Below are 19,495 nucleotides of genomic sequence, written 5' to 3'. Positions count from 1 at the left end.
TTATTAATATGTTATTGCATATTCATAAATAACCTGCTTGCATGCATCAGAAATTTTACTATTTTTTTGTGACTGGCGTCATGATCATAAAATATTTCAGAACATCGTTGTTATATTATACCCGTGTTCATAATGTTTGCGAGTACATTCAAAGTACTCACTGGCTTGTCCCTGGCTATTGTCTTGGCCAGATTTCTTGCGCGGAGAGGAGCGACCGTGATGACAGCCCCGCAACCTAAGCAAAGGTGATAACAGCCTCGCGAAGATAGGAGTTAACCTGGTCAGCTGTTCCTGTGGGAAATGGAGTCCCATAGACGCTGATGATCCACAACCCGCTTCCGCCATCAACCACTAGGAACCATTTGTTGTACTCGCAGGACAGAATGGTCTTGTACTGCATATTTTGTATTTTGCTTGGAATTTCTGTATCAAGTCGGTGCCTCATCAGCTAACAGTAATCCTGGGGCTGGTGAGCACAAAGGCCATTTTTGGGAAATTAATACCCGGAAAACCGGTCGCCAAAAACTTGGTATCAGAGCTAGGCTGACCATTGGCTAATCCTATCTTAGCCAGGTCAAAAAACCTAGGTAAGCCAAACCACTAGACCTTAACCAAAACCCAGCCAAGCTTCTCGTGCAAGATAGCCACACAGTGACTCCGACACTTTTGACATTCCGTGCCCAACCTATCAACCTAGCATGTCGATCACGCGCTAGTGACTGATGCCTATAATGTCTCATTCGCAAGCGTGCGAAGGAAGACTCTGTTCCCTTTTTCTATAAAAAGGGCACGCTAGCCTCAACCCAGCACAACACAGCCTCTACCCCAAACCGAGCCATAATGCCTGGCCCCGTCATGCACAATGAAACCACAGCAACCAACCTTGGAGGTTTTGTGACCATACTCGCAAACCTCACCCATCGTGCCTATGCGTTAGAAGAGCCCCGAGAATATGTTGTGTACAAAGGACCCATGGGCAGTGAAAGCCGTCAATTCTGGGCCACTGTGCACATCTACGGTAGGGGTCTGTCGCTAGAAGGCCCCTACAGGTTCACTGGAAGGACAACTTCCTTCGAGCCACAAGCCATCCAGCTAGATGCTCGAGAGGCTATAGTTCAACTCCGGTAGTTGTCACCAGAGTTAACTATCGCTCGTTCTACTACTACCCCAGACAAGAAGGGTATGGTAGACCACCCCAAGTTTCTAACGGAGATCACGAGACGGACCCTGCATTGTTGCACCTAGTGTGCTATGTAGGTGCACTAGAGGCACTATTCGATCAAATCACCATTGATATGATCGCCGCTCGTGGAGAGTTGGTTTGTCGAGCCCCGGCGAGAGGAGAAGACGAGCCCGACGCCGACAACCCAGTCGTGCTGTTCGGACACCCGATCGAGACCCTGAGGTCAGCCCCAGCCATCAACCAAGATACTTTGATGACCCCAGAAGTGCTTCGTCGCCTTTTGGGAGCACACTCCAACGGGATTGTGGCCAACAATCCCCGCGATGGTCATCATCGCTACCCCGATCCTGTAGTCCCTCCAACATCGCCGGCTAATTCCAACGGTGAGACCCGTGGAGAAACCTCGACATCCACAAGGCACGCCCGTTTGGATATAAACGAGGTAGACTAAGTCACCCGAGTAGTGCCGAGTCTCAGTGTATCCTCGCTTTGTAATCGTGTGACCTTGTGTATTAACGCAGCCTGTTGTTGTGCCTCTGTTTTATATAGTAACATTGCATAATTATGTCAGCACGCAGTTGCATATCTTCCGAGCACAGCTACCAAGACAACCCCGACAACCCCCACAGTGATACGTCACTTTAGTGAGGTATGTAGCTGTGGCTTTGACCTCGACCCTTGGAGCTAAGCTGGCAAATTTATTACCTTTCACCATGATAAAATGACTCAGCTTCAGTGCTATAAAAAGGCCACCTTGTGACCTTACCCAGCACCCTCACCTCGTGCACCACCCTCACAACCATTTCTTGCCATGCCGAGCCCTAGTATTTATCTGAGAACCCCAGATGCAACCCCGGGTAGCTTTGTCAAAATATTGTGGGACTTTACCTGCAGTACCATGGGTTCTACCCAGCCACCCTAGTACGAGCTGTTCAAATCGAGAATCACCCCTTCCACCTTGATATATTGGGCAGCAGTACACATCTCTCCCGTAGACTCCAACCAAGACCCAACGGAGGTCTCCTTCGTGGGGAGATCTATGCCAACCCCACACATGGCCATAGAAGCTGCTGCGTACGAAGCGATTGCTCATCTTCGATTCGCAGTACCCTACGCCAGTGAACGAGGGTATTATTACTTTCCGAGCCGTGCAGCACCCGGAGGAGTAACATCTTTTCCTGGTGGACGATTTGAGAGAGACCCAATACTGGCCAACCTGGTCCAGTACGTCATCGCTCAAGAACGTTTGACCCAGCGAGTAATGGGTTACCTCCAGAGTCTCGCTGATTTGAATCCTCAGATTGCCATCGGCAGACCACTGAGGCCCGACCAGGAGAGACACATTCATCGGCTGATCAATCCACTTTCCCCGATAGAAGAGGAGTACATCCCAGCACCAAAGACGTTTTCTCGGGACCCCGTCCAGTTACCGTTTGCATTATAGACGTCGCTGTTGTGTTTATTATTGCAACATTTATTATTGCGTTGTAACTTATGCGTGGTACCCCGAGTTTGTGAGGCGAGTAAATTATTTAGTTTCTATTAATGTGAGTAGTTCTGTTGCAGTTTGACTCTAATATATTACTGTTTATCTCGCGAAAAATCCTGGAGTGAGATTTTTTTTCTTGAGTTGCTGCATCGTATATCTTCTCGCGACGTGGATTATTTTATTTCACACAGCACCTCGGCAGCAGATTCAACACCGCTCGAACACATACCCTGCTTGCAAAGACACGTAAACGTGGGGTATTTGTTTTTCAAAACCGCTCTTAGCAAATCTCGAGGACGAGATTTTTTCTTAAGGGGAGTAGTGTCGTGACACCCCAAAATTTTAACCTTGTTTTATTAATTAATTTTTTTCCTAGAAACTAAAACTTTTATTTTCTGTATTTCCTTCTGATTTCAGAACCACTCTTTTCTTCATTATTATGAAGTTTTACCCCAAGTGAAATCTTTTCAATCATTGTTGGACTTATTTTTCCTCTCAAGTAAAACAATTCTTTTATCAGTGGATTTATTTGCATAATTTTTCCCTGATGCCTTATTTCTTGAAAAATGATTTTTCTAAGCTTCAAGGCCTCTTTTACACTACAACCATTTGATAAATTTATTTAAAAATTCCACCAAAAATTGGAGATGTCATGTGATGGTTCTAAAACACTTCTATGCAAAAATATATTTCATTCCTTGGATATGTTGAGTTCTACACCAAGTTTTCAAATCTGGTCCAGAGGACAGTTTTGCACTACAACCTATTTAAATATTTATTAAAAACTTCTACCAAAATTTTGGGATGTCAGTGGTAGCATGCCATCCAACTTTATGCAAAAACCTAGTATTGTCCTTTGGAAAAATTGAGTGAAACAACCTCTTTTTCATTCTGGTCTAGCCTTGTGTTTTCTACTGCAACCCTACTTATTTTTGCTCTAGTGACCTTGTGCTTTCTCCTGCTTCTAGTAAACCCTGCAAAACCCCTAAGTCCAGGAGCATGCACCCTTTTGGATAGTTTTGGTTCATGTAATGATGCCATTTACCTTCTATCTAGAATTGAAGTTTTGCAAAACTTGCACTAGCAAGTTTCCTCTTTTGACAAACTAACCTCACCACCCTCTCTTGCATCTAAAGAGACCCCACTCTGGAAGTTTTGACCACCCCAAGAACTTCCTAAGTGCCTCTGGCATTTTGTCGAACACCCTGTTTGCATGAACAGATTTGGCATGGTTGAAGGTTTTGTGTTGTGAACTTTTCCCTTGCCCCAAACCAAGTTGTCCAGTAGCCTTATGCATGTCTCTAACCTAGTCTTGTGGTTTTGAAGTGGCTCTCTAGCAACCTTAGACGCCTTGGCATTTTGTCGAGCACGTCCCGTGTGTGCTCTGGGCGCGAGCAGAGCACGCGTTTTGCACGTGTCGCGCCCGAGCCGCCGCGCCCCTGGCCTGTTCCCCCGAGCTTATCCATTCACTCTGCCGCTCGCAGCGTAGGGCCAAGCCATCGTCACGTACACCCCCGCGAGCACCGCAGCCCTCGCCACGTCTCCGGCAAGCCAGCAGCTAGCCGCCACTGCCGCCCGACAGCCCTGCACTGGTCGGCGCCGCCCGAGCCATGCCCGCTCGCCAGCTCGCCCTTGGAGCAGTACCTGCTCGTCCGCTAGCTCCTGCCGCCATCCCTAGCCCTGCCACGATGCCCTGCAAGCTACAGAACGGCGGTCGCCGACGAACTCATCCACGGACGCCGCGAAACGACTTGGCAGCACTATAAAAGGAAGCCCCTCGAGCCCCTCCGAGCATACAGGCAGCCTCAGAATGCTCCCCTAGTTCTCCCGTGGCAGCCAATCGACCCGGGGAGGTCTTCTTCCCCACCTCCGGCAACCGCAGCCGCCGCCACTGTCCCGGCCATTCTAGCGCCACCAAAGCCCCCCCCCCCTCTCCACTCTCTTCACCAGGAGCTTCCTCTCCCCCTCGTGAGTCCATCCCCCTACTCAATTTTGATCGGGACTCGCCGCGGGAGAAAACTCACTCTTCCTGACGGCCACCATCCGCTGCGGAGCTCGCCGCCGGCAGCTCCGTCCACCCCAGAGACCAAAGCGACCACCGGAGTGACCGCCTCGACCCCCTGAGCCCGCGGGTGACCTCTGTTTCTCGAACGGTGCCGCTGTTCGCCGGCGAGCATCGCCGGAGTCCCGCCCCCTCTCGGGCAGAGGAAGAGGAGGGAAGGTGGACTAGTCAAAACTGACCAGTGGGCCAGGCGGGCCCACTGTCAGTGATTCACGCGTCGTCCACGCTGGAGTAAGTGGAAGCGTAATTTCAGAATACGCCTTCGACGTGGTCAGTTCGAATCGTTTTTATTTTTCTGTTTTATTTAAAAAAACAGATTTTGACCACAGCTTTGACTGTCTATAACCTTTTAATGATAACTCCAAATGAATTGATTCTTTTTCCTACCTCTCTCAAATTTAATCTAGTTTAATTTAAGATTTATTTCAAAAAAATTCAAACAATTTTTTGTGATGTTTTGAATTTGTGTGTTAATTCAAATTTATTTAAAATAGGACTTTGGAGAGAGAGAAGAAAACTTTCAAAAGTTTTGGAGTGCACCTTGCCTTTCCACACATTGAAGGCAAGCATTCTGAACCCTGGCATAATATTTTGCATGCATTGTTTGACACGATCATGACACCACCTCAATATTTAGAACTCGTTATTTTATGTGGTGATGTGATCATTTGCATGAATGCTTATTGGAAATTTCCTTGCTGTTGGTAATGGACATGCTTGTGATAGTGATCATCCTCGTATACCTTTCGTGCCTACCGGAAGGAAAACGGGAAAGTCTCTGTCTTGGGTAGACCCGAGCTTGTCCCTAGTTCCTCGTTGAGATGAGTGTGTCCGGCATGGCATGAGGGGTATGATGAGTGGTGATTCTATCTCTTGGATGAAATATACTCGTTATGCTAATCTTGTAGGGAATACTTAAACCTCCTGAGTCGACTATAGATCGAGTCTTGTTCCAGTAACCCCCATACTTGTTTCGTACTACCACTCGTCTCTACAACAAGTAGGGTACGGTTCAGTAAGTCGTTAACCCCTTTCTAGCACACACCATACGGAGAGGCCATGGTGGAAGATACCGGTTGTAGCTGGTAGGCAGGCCACCTGGTCCGGGGGCATGGGTGTTTCCGGTTGAGATCGAGAGGGGAGGCCACCCCTTAGAGTGCGCGATATAAATTTGATCCCATGCTACGCGAGGTTGTAGCCTCCCCACTTAGAGTTTTGCTTGACAGGCGTCTTGGGTGATTCCAGACACCGGTAAGTTAAGCTGGTGTGTGCAAGTTAGGTGTGTTTTCAACTAAAAGGCCGTAGACGGAATTAGTCCCGATGGACTAAAGGAATCCGTTACTCGTGGGTAAAGAGTACACCCTCTGCAGAGATTAAACCTATTCGAATAGCCGTGTCCGTGGTTAAGGATTATAGTCTGGGATGGGTCAAGTGTCGGTCTTAGTGTCGGTCTTCGGAGGAGAAAACTGCTAAACCAGAACATGGATCGTGATTGGTGACATATGATAATTATGATTATTATGGTCTAACCCCTTTATAATATTTGAAGTATTGAGTAACCCTGGAACGGTTTTACCTCCTGGATATTCACTGTGATTTATTTTATAAGCCGTTTATGTGGTGTCGCTGAGACGCCCGACTGTGGCATTTATTTTATAATCCCTTTATGTGGTGTCACTGAGACGCCCGACTGTGACATTTATTTTATAAGCCCTTTATGTGGTGTCGCTGAGACGCCCGACTGTGGCATTTATTTTATAAGCCCTTTATGTGGTGTCGCTGAGACGCCCGACTGTGGCATTTTTTTATAAGCCCTTTATGTGGTGTCGCTAAGACGCCCGACTGTGGCATGTTGCTATTTATTTATTTTATAAGCCCTTTATGTGGTGTCGCTCAGACACCCGATCGGTGTATTTTATTAATATGTTATTGCATATTCATAAATAACCTGCTTGCATGCATCAGAGATTTTACTATTTTTTTGTGACTGACGTCATGATCATAAAATATTTCAGAACATCGTTGTTATATTATACCCGTGTTCATAATGTTTGCGAGTACATTCAAAGTACTCACTGGCTTGTCCCTGGCTATTGTCTTGGCCAGATTTCTTGTGCGGAGAGGAGCGACCGTGATGACAGCCCCGGAACCTAAGCAACGGTGATAGCAGCCTCGCCAAGATAGGAGTTAACCTGGTCAGCTGTTCCTGTGGGAAATGGAGTCCCATAGACGCTGATTATCCACAACCCGCTTCCGCCATCAACCACTAGGAACCATTTGTTGTACTCGCAGACCAGAACGGTCTTGTACTGCATATTTTGTATTTTGCTTGGAATTTCTGTATCAAGTCGGTGCCTCATCAGCTAACAGTAATCCTGGGGCTGGTGAGCACAAAGGCCATTTTCTGGGAAATTAATACCCGGAAAACCGGTCGCCACACGCGAGCGGGTGGGGGTTAAAAGCGGGACAGGGGAGTTCTAACTTCCCCATACCCATTCATCTCTATTCCCCACCTCATCTCTCTCTCTCTCTCCTGCCCAAGAACGGCGCCGGAGGTCTTCGCCGGATCTCCGTCTCCAGCCGCTCTCCTCGGATTCCGACCGGTGGGATCGTTCCCCACCTCGCCCTATTGCCATGGACCAAGGTTTTTCCCCAAGTTCCTCTCCTTTTTGTCACTTCTTGTGCTTTTAGGTTTTGGGGAGATACATGTGGTGTTCTTGAGATTTTTGGCTAAATCTTTGCAACTGGGATTCGTAGGAGAGTGGTAGTGTAGTTTGCATGCTCTTTGGACAGTCAAAATTGTTCCGTTTGATCAACGGTAGTACCAAAGTTGTCGTGCGGAGGTTCTAGATCCAGATCCGCATCCTCTGTTGCGGTTTTCGATCCGTGCGGTACTACCGCTCCTCCTGGAGCAGTACTACCGCAACCTCACCTGGTTCTGACGCCCTGCGGTACTTCTGCACCTTGGTGCGGTACTACCGCTTGGTGTCCGGAAGTAAAAAATTACTTGCGCCCCAAGCGCGGTACTACCGTGCCACCCTGGCACGGTACTACCGCGACTGGAGCGGATGTAATTTTTTACATCCGTAACCCCACCCGGTACTACCGTAGATTCATCCTGCGCCCTTTTGTTCTGTCCAGATCTCATGCTTTGTGTTTCTTTCGATTTGGTTTTGATCCGTCTTGTTCCTGTGCGTGTTTTTGTGTCTTTGTGTCTAGGTGGTGGCTCCGGTTCCTTTGCTCGTCGCTCGAATCCTAGCCGCGACACAGGGTCAAAGCAGCTGCGCAACCCAGATGATGTTCCAGAGGGGTCCTCTATTGCTCCCCAACGCAGGACCAAGCACACCGCCAGCAAGCAGAAGGAGACCGTCATGGGCATGGATGAGATGCCCCAGGACGAGTTTGTCATTCGAAGGAAAATCAATCCCTATGTGTCTCCCCGGACTAGCTCGCGAGGCAATGATCTCTTCTGGAACAAGCAGCAGAATCTGATCTATATGGATGTGATCAAGGCCAAGCAGAATCACTATGTTGAAGTTCACTGGATTGACATGCATAACATGAGGCAGGAGAAGCACCGTGGGTACTTTGGAGAGGCTTTGGATCTTGTGGAGCAGTTCAATATTGAAAGCATGCTCACCTTCCACAAGGATTTTGATCCGGAGATCATAGCACAGTTCTTTGCTTCGGTTCACTTCGGCGTCGATGAAGCAAGGACCATGACTTGGATGACCAATGGTCGACGGATGTCTGCTACCTGGAAGGAGTTCATGGAGTTGCTTCAGGTTCCCAATGATGGGCTCGACTCGCCGGTTGTAGTTCGCCTTCATGCCAATGCTGAGTCCGCCAACAAGAACAAACTCATGCCATTCCTTGTTCAGAAGACTCTTCCAAGCATGAAGAAGGTGTGGGTGCTTAATCCCTTCCTTGACATCATGCATAGGCTCTTCCGGAACACACTCTTCCCGCGTATTGGTGACATGGGACAGGTGCATGCTTACCTCGTTGACATGATGCTCCTTTGTGAGGAGGCCCGTCAGGCTCAGACTCAGCCACTCGATGTCTCACATATCATGTGGTGTGAGCTTCAGTTTGCCGTGTTCAACCGTAAGGTCCCCATCTATGGGCCTTACCTATTTCACCTGATCTCCATGACTTGGGAGCAACTCTTCCCAACTGATGAGTTTGAAGCTCCAGGCTGGATCCATCATGAGCCCATCAAGCTCCGCATCAAGCCCCAATGGGCTAACACCACCACTGTTGCTGAGGCTGCCAGGATAGCTGTGGATGAGGAGGAGATTGAGGAGGAAGAGGCTGCTGAGGACTGTACTGCTTTCACTCCGCCCTCTGCTGAGCCTTCTTGGGCGAAGAAGCTGAAAACAAGATGAAGAGGCTGTTCTGCATGCAGGTTTAGGGTCAGTACAAGGCCCATGTTGCTCAGAAGGAGAGTCGCCGTCGCAACATTAGGATCTTAAGGGCATGCGGGGAGGACGTGGCCAGCGGCTCTGAGAAGCACATCACCCCCGAGACTGCCTGGATGGGGAAGCAGGGCTACCAGTGGACCGATTTAGAGGAGTATGTTCCTGTTGCGGAGTCTGGCGATGACGAGTCGTTTTCTGCCTGAGCTACCACCTGTGTTGTAGGTGACTCTCTGCCTTTTTGGTGTCTGGATGCCAAAGGGGGAGAGAGTGTAGGATTTGCGTGTCGTGTGTCGTGTGTTTCGTCGTTTGCTTTGCTTTCCGTCGTTGAACTTGTTTGCTTTGGTTTGGTTGTGCTCGTTAGACTAAGTTTGTCATATGGTGTAAGACATATGCACTCTATCGTACCTTATTACCTTATTGAGCTTATGCTATATCATGCTATTCATGTTATGCTCATATCTACTATCTTGTTTAGTGTTAGCCTTACCATTGCAAGATATGCTTTGTTTCTAAAATATAGGGGGAGTGGTGATCCTAGTATTCGTGCCGTGCAGTCGAAAGCACTTTACTCTCTAGCACGAATCTAGGGGGAGCTCATCTACATTTTAGAGATGTGGGGTTTGCTTATGCTTTATTCATTTCCTTGTGCAAATCCCGTATTGTCATCAATCCACCAAAAAGGGGGAGACTGTAAGGGCATTCATGTCCCTCAGTAGTTTTGGTGATTGATGACAATGCCTTTGCGGACTAATCATGTATTGAGCTTTACAGATATATCACGACTAAACACAAGACGATTTGATGCCCCTCGAAGACTATTGAAGACGGCGTTTTCTCTACGATTCGGTTCGGTGGAGTTGAGTCATAGGAAAGCCGTACTATCAAGAGGGGGTTCGCTTTGGAAAGGTTTGGGTGGAATCTCACATACACGTTCCCTTTGCACCGCCTTTCCTCGAGCTCTTTGGAGTGTTCCTCCGTCTCACCTTGTCTCTGCGAAATGAAGGTCTCGTGTTGCTCTTCTCAGGCTAGCGGTAGTACTGCTCTTCAGAGCGGTACTACCACAGGAGCCAGCGGTAGTACTGGGCTCCGGCACGGTAGTACCGTGGGCTCCCACGGTAGTACCGTGGGCTCCCACGGTAGTACCGCTCCTCAGAGCAGTAGTACCGTGAGCTCTGGACTGGCGCCGCTGCTCAAGCAGTAGTAGGCATGGATGTAATTTTTTTACATCCGCGCTCTACGCGGTAGTACCGTGCTGAGGCGCGGTAGTACCGTGGCGCCTGGCTAGGTACAGTAGCAGGAGCGAAGGTAGGGGCGGATGTAATTTTTTACATCCGCACCCTTCACAGTAGTACCACACCCTTGGTCGCGGTAGTCCCGTGTCGGATTTTCGCATGACAATTTCTCAGCGGAGGTAGTCACGGATGTAATTTTTTACATCTGTGCCTATCGGGCCTGGCCTGCGGCTGTCCTACGATAGTACCGCATGGGGCCGCGGTAGTACCGCTCCTGCGGATCTACCGCGCCCTGCCCGTGCTCCTTTATTCAGGTCTGGGCTCTGCCGCGACCATGGTAGTACCGCGGTCCGCCGCGGTAGCACCGCAGGCCCGTGCGGTAGTACCACGCCATGCCTATGCTGCGGTAGTTCCGTGGGTCGCAGGCTGAGTGGTGGGTAATGATAACCCACAAGTGTAGGGGACCGCAACAGCTTTCGAGGGTAAAGTATTCAACCCAAATTTATTGATTTGACACAAGCGGAGCCAAAGAATATTCTTGAGTATTATCAGTTGAGTTGTCAATTCAACCACACCTGGATAACTTAGTATCTGCAGCAAAGTATTTAGTAGCAAAATAGTATGATAGTAATGGTAATAGTAGCAAAAGTAAAGGTAATAGTTTTTGGGTTTTTGTAGCAGTTGTAACAGTAGCAACGGAAAAGTAAATAAACGAAGAACAATATGTGAAAAGCTCGTAGGCAATGGATCAGTGATGGATAATTATGCCGGATGTGATTCCTTGTGTAATAGCTATAACATAGGGTGACACAGAACTAGCTCCAGTTCATCAATGTAATGTAGGCATGTATTCCGTAAATAGTCATACGTGCTTAAGGAAAAGAACTTGCATGACATCTTTTGTCCTACCCTCCCGTGGCAGCGGGGTCCTAGTGGAAACTAAGGGATATTAAGGCCTCCTTTTAATAGAGAACCAGACCAAAGCATTAACACATAGTGAATACATGAACTCCTCAAACTACGGACATCACCGAGAAGTATCCCGATTATTGTCACTTCGGGGTTGTCGAATTATAACACATAATAGGTGACTATAGACTTGCAAGATAGGATCAAGAACACACATATATTAATGAAAACATAATAGGTTCAGATCTTGAATCATGGCACTCGGGCCCTGGTGACAAGCATTAAGCATAGCAAAGTCATAGCAACATCAATCTCAAAACATAATGGATACTAGGGATCAAACCCTAACAAAACTAACTTGATTACATGGTAAATCTCATCCAACCCATCACCGTCCAGCAAGCCTACGATGGAATTACTCACGCACGGCGGTGAGCATCATGAAATTGGTGATGGAGGATGGTTGATGATGACGACGGCAACGAATCCCCCTCTCCGGAGCCCCGAACGGACTCCAGATCAGCCCTCCCGAGAGAGATTAGGGCTTGGCGGCGGCTTCGTGTCGTAAAACACAATGAAACTTTCTCTCTGATTTTTTTCTCCCTGAGACGGAATATATAGAGTTGGAGTTGAGGTCGGCGGAGCCTCAGGGGGCCCACGAGATAGGGGGCGCGCCCTATAGGGGGGCGCCCCCTGTCTTGTGGACAGGGTGTGGCCCCCCTGGTGTATTTCTTTCGCCCAGAAATTCTTATTAATTCCAAAAAGTGCCTCCGTGTATTTTCAGGGCATTAGGAGAACTTTTCTTTTCTACACATAAAACAACATCATGGCAGTTTTGCTAAAAACAGCGCCAGTCCGGGTTAGTTTCATTCAAATCATGCAAGTTAAAGTCCAAAACAAGGGCAAAAGTGTTTGGAAAAGTAGATACATTGGAGACGTATCAAGTAACGGTTGGAATTGTCCCCCCACTATATAAGGGGGTCGTCTTCTCCAAGAAGACTTACCTCTTCCAACCCTAAACTCCATTGTTGCTCCAAGCTCCATTTTCGGCCGATCTCTCTCCCTAGCCAATCAAACTTGTTGATTTGCTCGGGATTGGGTGACAAGGCCCCGATCTACACTTCCACCAAGAGATATTCGATTCCCCCACTAATCCCTAGCGGATCTTGTTACTCTTGGGTGTTTGAGCACCCTAGATGGTTGAGGTCACCTCGGAACCATAGTCCATTGTGGTGAAGCTTTGTGGTGTCGTTGGGAGCCTCCAATTAAGTTGTGGATATTGCCCCAACCTTGTTTGTAAAGGTTCGGCCGCCACCTTCAAGGGCACCAATAGTGAAATCATGGCATCTCGCATTGTGTGAGGGCGTGAGAAGATTACGGTGGCCCTAGTGGCTTCTTGGGGACCATTGTGCCTCCACACCGCTCTAACGGAGACGTACTTTCCCTCAAAAGGAAGGAACTTCGGTAACACATCCTCGTCTCCACCGGCTCCACTCTTGGTTATCTCGTGCCTTTACTTGTGCAAGCTTATTTGTGTTGTTTCCCTTGCTTGCTTATGTACTAGTTGTTATTGCATCATATAGGTTGCTCACATAGTTGCATATCTAGACAACCTACTTTGATGCAAAGTTTAAATTGGTAAAAAAAAGATTAAAAAGTGTTAGTTGCCTATTCACCCCCCCCTCTAGTCAACTATATCGATCCTTTCACCTAGCATACAAGGACTTAACAGTAAATCGACCAGAAGCAGAATGGGCCACGCAAGCGGGTCCTCATTCTCCGAGAGCATAGGGATGAAGGCAACAAGACGCTGCCAATCATCAAACTCTTCAGGAGATAGAGAGCGTCGGAAAGCCAGGTCCCAATTATTAGCGGAGAGCTCAAAGATGGAGATTTTCGGGGTTCAGGCAGTAAGAAAAAAGTGTAGGGAAAGCCACAACTAGAGTAGTCTCACCACACACCAATCACGCCAAAATCGAATGGATTTACTGCTACCCACCACAAATTTAACATGTTTTTAAAAAATAGGTCGAACTTTAACAAGATCTTTTCAAAACTGGGAACCACCCAGGGACGATGCAAACATAGGGCTAGAGTTAGGGAAATACTTAGCTTTATTAAGGATGAAAAACCACAGGGAGCCATCCCATTGGTCATCATCTTCCATCACCATTTAATAATACTAGATGACCCGGTTGCGCCAATGGCGCAAGAAGCGAATTAGAAAGAATGTTAGTAGTGAGTAAGTAGGAGATATAACTCGAAATATAATGCAATGTGGATTGTATTACATCATGTATTATGAAATCAATACAAGAGAACCAAATAATGTTACCACCTCTGTACTAACAACCAACATTTTAGCATAAGGAGTGTCACAGGAGTGTTTACTTGCACATCAGGAGTATCACAATTACAACTAAAGAGGCATTGTCCTCACTGCTGTTAGAGTTCCAAGCCTCGCAACTTCTTCCTCCAGCTCTGCACATGACCCTCAGTTACGGACTCGTCCCTCAGCTATGATTATTTCAAGATGAAATCAACATGCTATTTCTCTCACATGGAACATGTTCAGAATTTAGTCAGTCTCACTAATCTTTCAGCTACAAAGGCAGAAAGAAAAATGGCATCATCAATAACTAAAAAAACCATGGAACAATAATAAGTGACTCAAGTTTGTACTAACTTCGTACTAAAGTTAGTACAAACTTGAGAACTTATTTTGAGATGGAGGGAAGAGTAGAAGATGGCACACATAAGGTGGGCTATGAAAGAACAAGTAGAATTGTTGTAAAGTGCAGCACCACAGGTAAGCAGGGCCATAATTTTAGTTCAGCAGATCAGCACTATGTTTACACAACAGAGGTTTGTAGACTGAACTTCATGGCAGCACTGCTACAGAAAAGTACATTAGACTAAAACTATGATAAATATTACCAGCTACGAAGCCTAGGTTATCTATTGTCCGAAACAATATCAAAATTTACTGATGAAAATAGAAATAGCAGTGGATATTTATGTTCTCTACTTGGACCCATATGGTCCATGTTCTACACTCCAAAATGTAGTGAAGGTAGATTTCCTAGTGATTTTTTTCATATGCATTTTCTGCGAATCCCTCCAGCTTTAGCATGGTTTTTTCTTGTCTTCTTACTCATGAGCTTCAAGCACAGCGCCTGTGTTATAGGTTGTCATGACTATCATCTCAACAACTTCTCCTTTTGGGTGTACTATTGTTTCACAAAACGTGGGTGGTCCATACACAAGTATAAACTAAGATGAAATCGCACCAAAAACCAAGCAAGAATTACACGGTAACCAATGATAAGCATTTGTAATTAGCAACTGTCAATGCCAAAATTATTTTCAAATGGCAAATAATGGGTTAAATAAAATAAGTAGCCTCGAAACATAGCAATTACATATAAAAACAAGCATGAAAATCCTAACCAAATATGCGCAAGCACGCGTTAAAATCAAATTCTAGGGTGAACCACACAATAATAATTGTGAAATATGAAGCCTCCAAACTGACCCACCATGAAATTTCAATTTTGCTAGATGCAAATCCACACAAAAGAAGAGAAGAAAACTGCAGAAGAAGCAAGGCCTCACCTCTGATTAAACCGAGCTCATATGTGTTGATGGTCATTGGGCAGCCGACGGCATCCACCAGTTGAGGCAGCCAGGGGCTAATACAGGACTGTTTAACCAAATCGGGGAATACATTTTTGGTCAGGATGGCATGGGAGGCCTGTTTTTCTACCAGCAATATTTCTCCCTGGCTCATTTCATCCTCATCTGCACCCAACGTGCTTCATCATTACACACGTTAATTAGGTTCAGTTTATACAACAAATATATAGGAAATCACGAAAAAGAAAACAAATACATAGGAAGAAATCAAGCACCACAATATCTCGGTTGTGACTATAAGAACAAAACAACGTATAAGACACATTTATCCCAGCAATACAACATAAACAATTTTTCTATGCTGGCAGTGGAGACAAAGTACATAAACTTGCTTTCTTTTGCAAACAGAAACCTCTTTACTACTGCATACTAATCGCAGATTCGGATTCCCAATAACCAATCGGTGATTAAAGAAACCACACATAAGGTAATCGGCTATGTACCCAGTGGAGCCAGCTACTCAAGGAGCCTGGGAAGGCCTACTCAATGGGACGTTGGCTAGCATTTGTCCTGGTTAATCCCTCAACATCACTATATAGTTTGATTATTATAACTTGTTGTGAGTTTGACAAGAAAGTATTAACAGATAAGGTTTCCTAATAAAATCAGTGAGTTGTCAAAGCAAGAGTAGTATTCAACGTCCAAAATTAAGTGCTGGGAGCACCAAATGTACATTATTCCTGAAATAATCTTAGTCACTGAACCAGTTGCAGCCATTCTTCAGTTACAAACTACTCTCATACACCAAACTAAGTATAATGTACTAAAAATTACATGGATGGCCTGGAAAATAATTCAGGATGGCAGATAACAAATTGTTTTTACTCACCTAGTTCCGAAAAAGAACTGAAAGTTCAGTACATGATTTAGGGCATATTACCTTTGAAACAAAACAAAGTAAATTTATGTCATGAAATGCACACACTTGATCGCCCACTACCTACATGGAAAGGTACTAAAACTTACATGGATGGCATGGGAAACAATTTAGGATGGCAGATAACAAATTGTTTATACTCGCCTGGTTCCAAAAAAGAACTGAAAGTTCAGTAAATGATTTAGGGCATATTACCTTTGAAACAAAACATATGATAATGCATAGTCGAACCCATGCATCTGTTAGGAACAAATGGTAAGATGACAGTACCAAAAGGACCTATTATTCAATTCCAGTCTCTAGAGAACAAAATCACATTACTCATATTTTCTTAAAATAATAAACAGTACTAAAGATCCGACATTCAGAATCTGAGCGCTCACCATTTAAACGAGAATCCTAAGCAAAAATTGGGAGTGTGGGAAGGTCACCATTCAAGTGAAACAGGTAAAATCAACCTTCATAATGATGAAAAATAAAGAGATCTCAAAAATAAATTCTGTTTGGAAAGGGTGTTTTCGGGAGCTTCCCACCACTTTGATCAATGAACCGGCTGATATTGTCCTGAATCATCAAATAAAACATTGTTAACTGGTCATTATTTGCTAACTCAAAAGAGAATTGAAGTAAATACATTGTATCTAGCCAGGCCAAATTGTAAGGGTGCAGTCAAAAAAATTGTACTATGTGTTAGTCTATCTCAGTAAGGACTAAACAACTAATATACTCTAAAGGGGAATTTTTGTCACCTCTTCCAATGAAGAAATACGCTGCTGACACTCATCTAGTTGGCCGGACTCAGTATCTCAGTGGTTCTAACCATCATTCTTCCTTTCTTTGTTCAATGCCTGTAGTGTTCCTTCACCATGCTATAGCTGTACCTAGGCACAGACGAGCATAGAGCCACAAAATGGAAAATAGGTTTCTGTAATGTGTGACGAGCTATCACTAAAATCGCAACCATGTTAATAATTATACACAGACCACACCAATAACATCAAACTAAAAAGGCCGGCCTAAGCAAGTTCAAAATGAGTATTGATATTTAGATACAAATGTTTGAAAGAAACAACATATGCATGAATAAGGTTACCTTAAATTTACGTCGGCAAAAAATTCAAGCTCTTCTTCTTCGAACACTTCAGTGCGTTCAATGCTTGCTTTATTGCAAAAAAAAACTTTCTTTCCTGCAGCAATCTGTGTTGAAGTAAAACACTTGCTAAAGTAGCAGCTTAGTGTTTTCATAAAGATAAGGTGCTATTTTAAAATGAGTCAGATTGTGTACTCTTAACAGAAAGAACGATCATCTTCATTAACTGTCATATTTAACATACCCTGAAGTTGACTAAAATACTATTGGTCTATTGCAGAAAGGAAAATAAAAGAGATCGCCTGCCTCATCTATCATTTAGGAGAGGGTTAGTATATATATATATATATATATATATATATATATATATATATATATATATATATATATATATATATATATGAAGAATGAGGCAACTACATGAGAGGAAATTATATCTTTGAAATTCTATAAAAGTAGACAAATGAAAATAGACCAGCAGAACACATACGGCCTGACTAAGAAATGAGGGAGAACAAAAAAATTACATTTAGAGTCCTCGCTTCAGCAATGTCAAGCAACCACCACATATATCCATGATATGTAAAGGGGAGAAGAAAAGTACCTTATTTGAGCACTAATTACCAGATTGCTATTGTAGCTGTGATACGTGCCACAGCTAAACAAATCTGCACGAATTCTGTGTGTGCAGATATTGGCACGTGGGTACAACGAAAATAGCTAGATTAATTGGCATTGGGTACAACGAAAATAGCTAGATTAATTGGCATTAATCAATAGGAGTGAAACGAAGAACAAAAGAAACTAAGAGAGGGTTCCTACAAATTATGCCATATACAAAACTACATCATTGCAGTGCTCGCCTCGAAGCTCCTTCATTGGGAACATCTCCGGAAGTAAAGCCCCATTTCCATATAACCAATCTGATACTTAGATCAATCATCACCACCGCAAATTTTTCTGTAGGTATAAACAAGAAAAAATACAGGCAAGAAAAATGAGCATGTATGGCCTACATGTATGAACAAGAACAATGAGCTGATTAGTACGAAAGGAAAGAGGACCATGGACACGAACTGTTGTTGCGAAGCACGAAGTCGCTCCTTCACCCTCCTCTGGTGGCGCTTGGCCCATCACCAGCCTTGCTGCTCCTTCCCTCGCCCGCCAGACCCCCGCCGGCCGCCACCATCGCCTGCATCCAGGCCGCCAACAACAGCCTTGACCCGACCCCCACCCTTGCCTGCGTGCTGCTCTATGGCACCACTCCACTCTGTTAATAAGACACACATTCACATTAGTAATTAGTCTACCATTTTCAGTTTTATGACCAAACAAATTAAAACCAAAAAAAAAACTTAGAATCCTTGTCATTTCCTTCTCATAGTTGTTGCCCGACTAACGGTCAAATTGAAGTCTCGTGTACTGCCTCGAGAAAGTGTGCATTGGACTGCTTGTCGCATGTATTTCTTCAGCATGCTCTTGCACTCTCGCTCCTTTGTGAGCTCGCTTCACCACATTTCAGTAGGATTATTAGCGTATTGATAGGTTTCCTCGAATGCACTAACCCAACCAGCACACGGCTTCCGGTCTGGTGGTGCACACCCTACCCCTAACCCAACCAAGAATGTGAACCCCGGAGCAGGCGTTGGAGATCGGGTTCGCCCGCGAAGTGCGTGTCCACGATGGCCTGCACACGAGCGATGGGAAGGCGGGGAGGAGGAAGAGGCGAGGCGGTGGAGGAGTAGCAAGCGGCGGCGGGGCTCCTATGGCGCAGAAGGAGGAGGAGGAGGAGGTGGGAGGGAGCGGCGGCGGATGAGGGAGGGAGGAGTGAGGGGCGTGGGGCTGTGGATTGGGGCTAGGGTTCGATGTCGTTTTCGTCCCTCGCGCGGTGCGGTGTTTTTTTCGCTCGCTCCCACGCGCAGTGCGGTGCTTTTTTTCCCTCGGGTGGTACCGTGCGCTGGAGGCATTGGTTGTGTCTAGCACTTCTTGAGGCTTTATATGTTAGAATCGAATCGAGCGCCGCAGCTCACTCCGGAGGCGTCGTCCTCGGCCGCGAGGAGGAGGATGCAGGGGAGCCCGTCCAGCGCGAACCCGGAGCAGGCGTTGGAGATCGGGTTCGCCCGCGAAGTACGTGTCCATGATGGCCTGCACACGAGCGATGGGAAGGCGGGGAGGAGGAAGAGGCGAGGCGGTGGAGGAGTAGCAAGCGGCGGCGGGGCTCCTATGGCGCGGAAGGAGGAGGAGGAGGAGGTGGGAGGGAGCGGCGGCGGATGAGGGAGGGAGGAGTGAGGGGCGTGGGGCTGTGGATTGGGGCTAGGGTTCGATGTCGTTTTCGTCCCTCGCGCGGTGCGGTGTTTTTTTCGCTCGCTCCCACGCGCAGTGCGGTGCTTTTTTTCCCTCGGGTGGTACCGTGCGCTGGAGGCATTGGTTGTGCCTAGCACTTCTTGAGGCTTTTATATGTTAGATGTGTGCGGTGCGCCCTCGCTCCCACGCGCAGTGCGGTGCTTTTTTTTCCCTCGGGTGGTACCGTGCGCTG

General features: G+C 46.2%; 1 long non-coding RNA gene across 3 annotated transcripts; it reads right to left on the bottom strand.

Moving 5' to 3' along the window:
• Positions 1–13,550: 13,550 nt before the first annotated feature.
• Positions 13,551–17,313, bottom strand: LOC123112649 (uncharacterized). Of its 3 annotated transcripts, none has more exons than XR_006455623.1 (4): positions 16,963–17,313; positions 15,822–16,750; positions 14,912–15,111; positions 13,551–13,899 (listed from the first exon to the last, which is right to left on the bottom strand). It is a non-coding gene; the product is annotated as an uncharacterized lncRNA (long non-coding RNA). The 3 variants fall into 3 exon arrangements; XR_006455621.1 differs by lacking the exon at positions 16,963–17,313 and having other exon boundaries at positions 15,822–16,433; positions 16,619–16,871; XR_006455622.1 differs by lacking the exon at positions 16,963–17,313 and having other exon boundaries at positions 14,912–15,097; positions 15,822–16,433; positions 16,619–16,871.
• Between the last annotated feature and the right edge of the window lie 2,182 nt (positions 17,314–19,495).

Source organism: Triticum aestivum, chromosome 5B, assembly GCF_018294505.1.
Source record: "Triticum aestivum cultivar Chinese Spring chromosome 5B, IWGSC CS RefSeq v2.1, whole genome shotgun sequence".
Classification (NCBI taxonomy): Eukaryota; Viridiplantae; Streptophyta; class Magnoliopsida; order Poales; family Poaceae; genus Triticum; species Triticum aestivum.
The sequence above is the reverse complement of the archived record's forward strand: the minus strand, read 5'-3'. Positions and strand labels throughout refer to the sequence as shown.